A 10,262-nucleotide genomic window follows, 5' to 3' on the forward strand; every position below is an offset into this window, starting at 1 on the left:
GGGAGAGATGAACCATGAGAGACTATGGACCTGAGAAACAAACAGGGTTTTAGAGGGGAGGGGGGAGGGGGATTGGTTAGCCCGGTGATGGGTTAAGGAGGGCACGTACTGCATGGAGCACTGGGTGTTATACGAAAACAATGGATCGTGGATCACTACATCAAAAACTAATGATGTATTGTATGGTGACTAACATAACATAATAAAATTTAAAAAAAAAACCCTCTAAAAAAAAAAAAACAGACCATAGACACAGTTTAGATTTACATTATTTCCTATGAATAGCATTATCAGCAATCTAACCAAGATTAAATAAATTAACAAGAAAAACGCAAGTCACACTGAGTTTCAGTATGATAGATTTGTCACACTGAAATTTTTAAATTTTGACATATATAGTATTCTTTTAAAGTGGGATACAGGCATTTAATACAAAAGGACACTGCTTCACTTATAACATTCTATGTAGTTATAATGGGAGAGAAACAAAAACTTGTAATAGAAATTCTGCATCAGTTGTTCTTAAACTTTTTGGTCTCTTTACCTCTGAAAAATTATTGGACCACACTTTAAGAACCACTGCTCTGTATTAATCATGTGGACGTTTCATTCTGTATGCTTTTTTAAATTTTTATTTTTCTGCTTGTTTGTTTTTCCTGCATTTTACAAAGGTATCAGTCTGCAAAGGATTGGAAATTTTTTAAAAATCTGGGTCTTTCACCACAGATAGTTTCAGAAGAATTGCTCTAATTCAACTCTGTATGACTAAGTTAGACACTTCTATTTTAATACTGAATAATTCATCAGCCACTTCATTTGACAGATGAAGTTTATTAGTATTTCATTGAAGTACTACATGAAAGCCATGATGACTGAATAGCTCATTAAAAACCAGGTATGTGAAGAAAATCATCTAAATGCTCTTAACCTTTTATTCTGCTACAGAATGCCAAAGTTAAAAAGTCTAGTCCCTTTAAGAGGCCAAATATGTGTTTTGAATAGCTAAAAGAATGGCAACAACTTTCTTATCCATCAACAATTAAGTAAATTATGACACATCCATATGACAGAATACTACAGAGTCATGAAGAATAAAGTACCTCTATGTGTGCTGATACACAACTATCTCCAAGATATATTAAAAAATGCAGAAGCAAGTTACAGAAGAGTAAGTGCTATAATCCCATTTCTATAAGTAAAAAACTGGGGGATGTGTATATACAGCTCTACGCTTATAACAGAGATCTTTCTGGAAGGATTCACAAGAACCTGGAAAAAGCGGTTGACTTCTGAAAGTTAGAGTTTAGAATGGGAAGAAGACTTAATTCTACTGTATTTTCATTTGTTCTATATGTTTATCATGTGCATTTTAAAAAGCTAACTTTCTAGAGTAAATTGCCTAACCTTAAAAAAAATAGAAGTCAAATTACAAATTGAGAAAACGCTGCTAAATCAAGGGTCCCTTAATGAAAGTACAAACATCTACTCAGGGTCTTCCATGTGTCAGACACTATTCTCAAGGTTGGATAACTACTAACTAAAGATAATGTATGATCCTTGATTCAATCCCAGATTTAAAAACTTGTCCTTAAGAACAGTGTTAGGACAACTGAAAAAATTTGCATATGAACAGGGTATTTGATAAAAGCACTGCATCAATGTTAAATTTCCTAAGTGTGGTAACTATACAGTGGTTATATGAAAAAGTGTCCTCGTTCTTAGGAGATGAAGTATTTAGGTCAAGTGTTCAGTGTAACGTGATTATATCTAAATTGTCTCAAATGATTCATTTAAAACTGAAAAAAATGATATGTAGGTATTAGACATACATATATGTAAACATGTATTTATATATAAGAGAAAAAGAGAAGTAAAACTAATGTGGCAAAAAATGTTAACAACTATTTAATCTGGGTAAAGATATATGATTTTTCATTATAGTATCCTTGCAACTTTACAGTAAGCTTGAAATTTTTCAAAATAAAGACTTGGTAAAACAAGAGACCTTTCCTTCCATCCTTCACAACTCAGTATAAAAACCATTAGATGGAACCCGCTGAGCGATCAGATGTCTGCTTCATGGGGTGAAAAGGTGTTAGAGGGTAGAGAGGTAACAGTGGCGTTAAGGAGAGCACGTGATGTGATGAGCACTGGGTGTTATATGCAACTAATGAGTCACTGAACACTACATCAAAAACTAATGATATGTTGGCTCTTGAATTTCAAGAAAAAAAAAATGGTCCTGCAAAAGGTATGGAGCCCAAAAGAGGTAAGGGGAAAATCCACGAGTGGGAGAAGGCAGCATCAGCACTGGGAGATTGGCTACAAACAAGAGGGATTGTTCAAATAAATAAATATATGGAAGATAATGGGAGTCAGTTTTCTCATTGTTGGAGAATGGAGTTATAAATATGGAAAGACAGAAAAATAGTGAACTTCCTCCTATGGACTGGAATCATCAGTATAAACTCATGGTTTTCATTTTTTGTACCTATATGTTTACAGATACTAATTAGACAAATTCTGGTGATCATTTTGCATACATACACAAATATCGAGTCGTTACATGGTACACCTGCAGCTAATATGTTATATATCCATTATACCCCAGTAAAAAAATAAATCAAAAAATCCTAAAGCACCCATTCACACACACAAAAACTATTAAAACTAATAAAAGTAGTTCAGCAAGGTTGCAGCATACAAAGATCAACATACAAAAATCAGTTTATTTCTATACCTCGCAATGAACCATTTGAAAATGAAATTAATAAAACAATTTTATTTGAAATAGCACCAAAAAGGATACAATATTTAGGGATATATTTGACAAAAGAAGCATAAGCCTAGTACACTAACATCTACAAAACAATGTTGAAAGAGATTAAAGACCTAAATAAACGGAATGACATCCCATATTTACTGAATGAAAGATATACTACTACTTAGATGATAATCTTAGCAATTCCAGATTAGGCAACAATTTCTTAGGTATCTAAGAAACAAAGCACATGAACACAAACGAAAAATAGATAAAATATATAGCATTAAATTTATAACTTTATGTATTAAAAGACACTATCAAGAACATAAAATGACAAGCCACAGAAGAAAATATTTACAAATCATATAAATAAGAGTCTACCATCAAGAATAAAGAATTACTGGGCGCCTGGGTGGCTCAGTCATTAAGCGTCTGCCTTCGGCTGGGGTCATGATCCCAGGGTCCTGGGATCGAGCCCTGCATTGGGCTCCCTGCTCAGCGGGAAGCCTGCTTCTCCCTCTCCCACTCCCCCTGCTTGTGTTCCCTCTCTGGCTGTGTCTCTTTCTGTCAAATAAATAAATAAAATCTTTAAAAAAAAAAGAATAAAGAATTATTGCAACTCAACAACAATAAAAAGACAAATAACCCAATTTTTAAATGGGCAAAGGATTTGAAAAGACACTTCTCCAAAGAAGACATACAAACGGCCAATAAGCACATGAAGATGTTCAGCATCATTGGTTATTAAGAAAATGCAAATCAAAGCCACAATGGGATACCACTGCATACTCACTCAGATGGCTATAATAAAAAAGACAGAAAATAACAACTATTGACATGAATATGAAAAAAAATAAATATACATGGCCAGTGGAAATATAAAACCGTGCAGCTGCTTTGGAAAAGAGTTTGACAATTCCTCAAAAAGTTAAACATGGTATTTCCATATGACCAAGAATTCTACTCCTGGAATTGAAAACCTATGTTTACACAAAAACTTCACACAAATGTCTACAGTAGGATTATTCATAATAGTGCGGAAACAACCTAAATATCCATGAGCTGGTGAACAAAGAAGCAAAATGTGATATCCACACAGTCAACTATTATTTCATAAAAAAGGCATTAAGTACTGATACATGCTAAACATAAGTGAACCTTGAACTTTGTTAACGGAAAGATTTTAGATACAAAGGCCACATGATGTGTGATTCCATATATGAGATGTCCAGGATAAGTAAATCCACAGAGACAGAACACAGATTAGTAGTTGCCTAGGGCTGGGGAGTGACAACTACTGGTGTGGAGTTTCCTTTTGGGGTAATGAAAATGTTCTGCAGTTAGACAGTGGTAATGGTTATACAACCTGGAGAATATACCAAACCATCGAACTGTACCCGTAAAGGGGTGAATTTTATAGTACATGAATCATAATTCAATAAAATACATAGGTATTGGTAAGCAGATAATTAGGTAGGGAGGTAGGTGAATGATAGATAAGGAATAGGCCTTTGGTTGAGGTAATAATAATAATAGTAATAATAATAATGGCTGGCATTTTGTACCCTAGGTGGACATCAGCCTGGTCAATGAATTTGCTGACTTTACTCAATATTATTAGTTAAGGGGGAAAGAACATTAGACAGATATGGCCCAGAAACGGCCAATTCTGCTCCCAAGTTGAAGTAACCAGCTCCTGACAAGTATGAACAATGGGTCCCATTCATGCCTGCAAGTCCAAGAGTTGGCCAGACAAAGCAGATGAAACTGGGGTTTACATTCTTATGGAGGGTCATCACAGCATAGGACAAAAAAAAAATGTGACACGAAGCTGCCAACTGGGGTCACCCAGAGAATGTAGTCAAGTCCTGAAAGGGGTTATTATTGTCTAGGGGACATTAGACTTGAACATACTTGAGAGTAAGACATTTGTCAGCAGAACCTGTTGAAGCCACCATACTTCCACAGTGTTCACTAACCAGAAATGTTAAGGCCAAAGGCAGTAAATTAGATATGAGATTGAAGTTTTTAAATGAAAAGGACTAAGCTTTAAAGAAAGGGAATGAGGCTATTCTAACGACAGAGTACCTGAAAAGTCAGGCGATTGAGCTGACTGTATTCTCTGTGGGAGGTGGAGTTTCATCATAGCAAAGCTGGGGGCAGCAAATGCAAAGAAAACAACAACAACAAGAAAAAACCATTCTGTTTATACACTGAGAGGATGCTAATAATATGAGCCAAATTACGTATGCCACTTCTACAGGCTGGAAGATAACTTTTTTAATGGGACCACTTTTTCCCAGCTCTCGGCTGTATTCAGGGAGCCTAATTCCTAAGATTCTCAACGTTAGTATGCATACAAACTAGCGTACCAGATGGTACATACCAAAAAACTGTATATACTATACTTAAGGGAATATTTTTTTAAGATTTTAAGGGGAATTTGGACAATATCTTAAAGATAACTTTAAAGAATCCTTAAAGCTATATTCTTTAAAGGATTTGACTCAACTGCAGTAAAAACATATATAATAGGTGACAATATCCATCTATAGAAAAGAACAATTCCAAGAAGCATTTTACAAAAATGCACTGCTAATGGAACCAAGGTTCTGACAAGAACACCTTAGAGTTTTTAAAAAAGCTTTAACTTAGGTTTACTTAATCCATACTGTGTGTTACGGGCCACAGGGAATTCAAAGATGAAAACACATGATGCCTGTCTTCAAGTAGCTCAGGGTCTAGAAGTACTTAATGTAAACTACCTTAACTTATAATTTTTAATAAAACAAGATAATCTGATAGAGAAAACAACAAAGAACACAGAGGCAGGAACGCTTCATATGAGAGGAAAGTCAGGAAAGCTTTACAGAGAAGGCGACATTTGAGATGAAAATTTTAAAGATTGTGTATTAGTTTCCTGAGGTTGTTGTACAACATACCACAAGCTGGTTGGCTTAAACGTCAGAAATTTATTCATGGTTCTAGGCTAAAAGGCCAAGATCAAGATGTTGGCAGGACCATAGTCCCACTGAAGGTGCTAAGGAAGAATCTGTTCCAGGCCCCTCTCCCAGCTTCTGGTAGTTTCTTGGTTTATGGCAGCATAATTCCAATCTTAAAATGGTATTCTTCCTGTGTGTATCTGTCTCTGTGTTCAAATTACTCCTTTTATAAAGACATCTTATTGAATTAAGACCCATCCTAATAACCGCATTTTAACTTGACCCTATTTCCAAATAAAATCACAGGTACTGGAGGTTAGGATTTCAACATTCTTTTTTTTGGCGGGGCGGGGGCTGGGGGGAGTGCAGGCACAGTTCAACCTACAATAGCTTGTCAGGTGGATAAACAGGGACTGAGAACTCTGGGTAGAGAAAAATACATATACAGTAGAGAAGAAGAGGAAATGCATAAAACAAGGGTGAACCAGTAAGAAGAACCTAGATCATGAAGAGTGTCACATGCTCTTTGAAGTATATCCTCTGTGCAGAGGATAGAAGACACAGCAAGACCACTCTACTTGCAGCGTGAAGGATGGATGGACAGGAGCTACACTCGAGACAGGGAAACTATTTGTGAGGTTACGGTAGCTTTAATTCAGGGAATAGATGATGGAAAAGGGTGACTGCACTTTGGGAGAAAGAAAAGGCCTGATAAAGGGACATATATTGATTGCCCAACAGAGGCTACTACTGGCTGTGTATTACCTCATTTAAATCTCACAGCAACCCTATGTCATAGGTACTGATTCTTCCATTTTAATAAGTCACTGGAAACTCACATTTAACCCAAGGTTGCACACTTAGTAAGTAGTAGAGCCAGGACTCAAATACAGGTTTGTCTAACTAAAAGGCCAAAAAGTCTAGTGAAAATGTTTACAGTTCAGGAGTGAGAGAAATAATTAAAAGAAATAACAGAGAGATTCAGAACAGTCTATATATTAAGTGAACTTTTAGGGGGAAAACTGGGCTGGAGAGAATAAATATATGTATTTACATAAAAAATAACTTAAAGATTTACAAGAAACTGGTAAAAGTTGTTGTGTGGAAGGTAGAGTGTAGGGAACAGAGAAAGAAGAAAAGTAGGAAGAGGAGTAGGAAGAGAACTCTTACCACATACTTTTTATATTGTTTTGATTTTTTTACCTATTAAACATACTTCCTTTTCAAAAGGCAGCATTAAATATTCCATAGAGAAAACACAATTCAATATTATAGCCAGAATACAGAAAATTAAACGAGTACTTAGAAACTGGCTTTGGCCTTTGGAAAAATCCCACAATATTAATCTTGTTTATTTAACATGCCTGATTTGTCATTATCACTGTACATTTTATTTAATGTTGTTTAGAGCAAAGAGAAAACATCTTTAAAGACTCTCTTTCAGTTAAAAAGACAACTAAATCCAATAACAATGTAGAAAAAATTAGAATCAATAATCTCTTATTTTGTTAAACTACTGATCTCCGTGAAACATAAAATCGATGAACTTATTTAGCCATAGAAAGAAATCACATGCAAATCACCAGTGGAGTGGTGGGGGGAGAGTCTTATTGCAGTTATACCAGAAGTAATACCTGGCCATTAATAAAATAGAATACTAAGAGGGCGCCTGGGTGGCTCAGTTGGTTAAGCGACTGCCTTTGGCTCAGGTCGTGATCCTGGAGTCCCGGGATCGAGTCCCGCATCGGGCTCCCTGCTCGGCAGGGAGTCTGCTTCTCCCTCTGACCCTCCTCCCTCTCATGCTCTCTGTCGCTCATTCTGTCTCAAATAAATAAATAATAAAAAAAAAATCTTTAAAATAGAATACTAAGAATTTAAAACCTTGTTGTTTAAAATGAAGAAACATACAGGGGGAAAGGATCTAGAATTAATGCACTTCTATTTCCAATTTCCATAGTCATTAATTAAAATCAAAAATTGATTCACACAAATCTTCCACAATTTCTCTAGTCTATAATTCTTGTTTTATCAGAGCAAAGAAATATAACTAGTTGGTACTAAGAGTGGGAAGAAAATCCTTACAGCACCATGAATGGCTCTTAGACCACAGTTACTACAATTTCAACCCTTTTACACTAAATGGCACTTTTGGTGAAAATGATAGCCACACAAGAGTGGAGGGTGACAGAACTGTTGCTTAGTCAATTCTTATTTAAAAAAAAATCTTTAAAGAAAATCTTATTTTAAAACTTAAAGGTCATAAAGCACTTCTCTTAAAATAAGGTGTCTGGTTTTTTGTCCTGCATCAATCATGTATTCCTTTCTCCCGTAACTGCTATTGGAGATATAATATCTCCAAACATACTGCCAAACAAGAACTCCAAAAATGTCTTTATTGATTTGATACTCTGCCCAATGAAAAATTATTTTTTTATTGGAAATGGCTGTCAGAGCTATTTTTATTGCTCTCCTAAAGGCTCAATCTGTAATCATGCACACACTTCTCTACTCTGAGAAGAAAATGAATTAGATGACTGCCTCTCTTTCTCAGATTGCGTATTATGCCATTTTAGGAGCTCAAACTGTGGATGTGAAAGTAATTGATACTCTGCATTTGGTGCCTTTTCCTTGAGGATCTTTAGAGTCTTAGAGATATAGAAATCACTACAGAAAGAAGGCTTGCAAATTGGCTACAAGTATGTTCCTTTTACTTCAAATCTCTTCAGGAAAATTGTCCCCACATTTAACTTCCAGAGGCAACAATAAAGTCTATAAAACCTTGCAGAAAGGGAATTTCCACATGGCTATTTGCATTAAAAGACAACTGGAACTGTCTGGTTGTCTATAGGATGAACTGAAGGATCTATAATGTTAGCCCTGTCTCCAAATACTTTCTCCAAGCCATCTGAAAATTTGGCATTAGACATTTTTCCATCTTAGTTTAAAGCTTTGCCTCTCTAGAAACCTTTGTCAAAATTCAAATAGGAGTAAAAGATTAACAAATTTAAATATCCTAAAATACTAACATCTTTGGGGAAATCAGCCCACTGGCTTATTTTTGACATGATAACCAAGAAAATGGCCAGCAGTATGGGTTTCACTTTAATAAAGGGAGAAAGCGTAAGTCTAAGTATTGGCCATCATATAAACAGGACAGGAGAAGGTGCCACCCACCAGAAAGGGACCATAGGAAAAATAGCAAGAGGGAGCTAAGAATGGGGAATGCTAAGAGAAGATGGGAAAGGAACCCTTTTTCATTTTGCATACTGGTGGCCCTGCTGTCAGCTTTCCATTACCTACATGTGAATACTTGAAATACTCTCTTTCATCCATCTTTCACTCCAGTGTGATATTTTCTTGACACCAAAAAAAAAATTTTTTTTTTTTTAAGATTTTATTTATTTATTTGACAGAGAGAGACACAGCGAGAGAGGGAACACAAGCAGGGGGAGCAGGAGAGGGAGAAGCAGGCTTCCCGCCAAGCAGGGAGCCCGATGCGGGGCTCGATCCCAGGACCCTGGGATCACGACCTGAGCCGAAGGCAGACGCTTAACGACTGAGCCACCCAGGTGCCCCGACACCAAGGAATTCACACTAGTATCAAAAATTATTTAAAAGGTAAACAGAGGGGTGCCGGGGTGGCTCTGCTGGTTAAGCATCCGACTCTTGATATCAGCTCAGGTCGTGAGCTCAAGCCCCAGTTGGGCACCATGCTGGACATGGAGCCAGATAAATAAATAAATAAATAAATAAATAAATGGTAAACAGGGAACGGAAACAGATTTACTGGGGGAAAAAATAGGTTCCAACACAGGAAGAGAGATCTACTGGGAAAAAAAATAGGTTCCAAATATAAAGAAGCACAAATCACTTGATATTTTAGGTTATCTGTGACATGATGCTTTTAAATGAAAAAAAGTTAAGAAAAATGAATTGTTTAATATTTTCCTATGAATGGAAAAAGTATCTCAATAAGCAAATGCCAATTTAAATTACAAAGATTTAACTGATAACTTTTATATGGACCTACTTTTAATAGTAGATGTGCTAAGATTTCACCTCTCATGTATAATACTGTCTCTAAGAATCAGCTGACAGTCCTTCTCTTCTGTGAAGTAAGATAAGGTTTACTTTTGTTTCTCAGTAGAACCTATCACATTCTTAGAACTCCATGAATAAGATTCTCCTACCCCTAAGCCAGCAAGTGAGAGAGCTGCATTCTCTTTCAGATGTCTTGGGCACAACTGTAAAGTTAAAGCCATAATCATGGCCAAATCACTATTGTCCATAAAACTACTTATGCTTAAAGTAACTTGACCTAATAGTGTTTCCTCTTCCAAAATCATCAGTACCAAGGGCTGTATTTAATATCTGCATTATTCCTAGAACTGTAACTGGAATGAGTATCTTTACAAAGCACTTTTCAAAAGAATCTACTTAAAATAATGAAGTGGCTAAAACTAAATACCAAAATATTAATGATAGTAATTGTTAAGTGAAATTTAAAATTATGAGCGATTTTTCTTCTTTGTGACTGCCTAGAGTTTATGAATTTT

This window comes from Leptonychotes weddellii, chromosome 1 (genome assembly GCF_054177405.1).
Source record: "Leptonychotes weddellii isolate Sample4059 chromosome 1, ASM5417740v2, whole genome shotgun sequence".
NCBI lineage: Eukaryota > Metazoa > Chordata > Mammalia > Carnivora > Phocidae > Leptonychotes > Leptonychotes weddellii.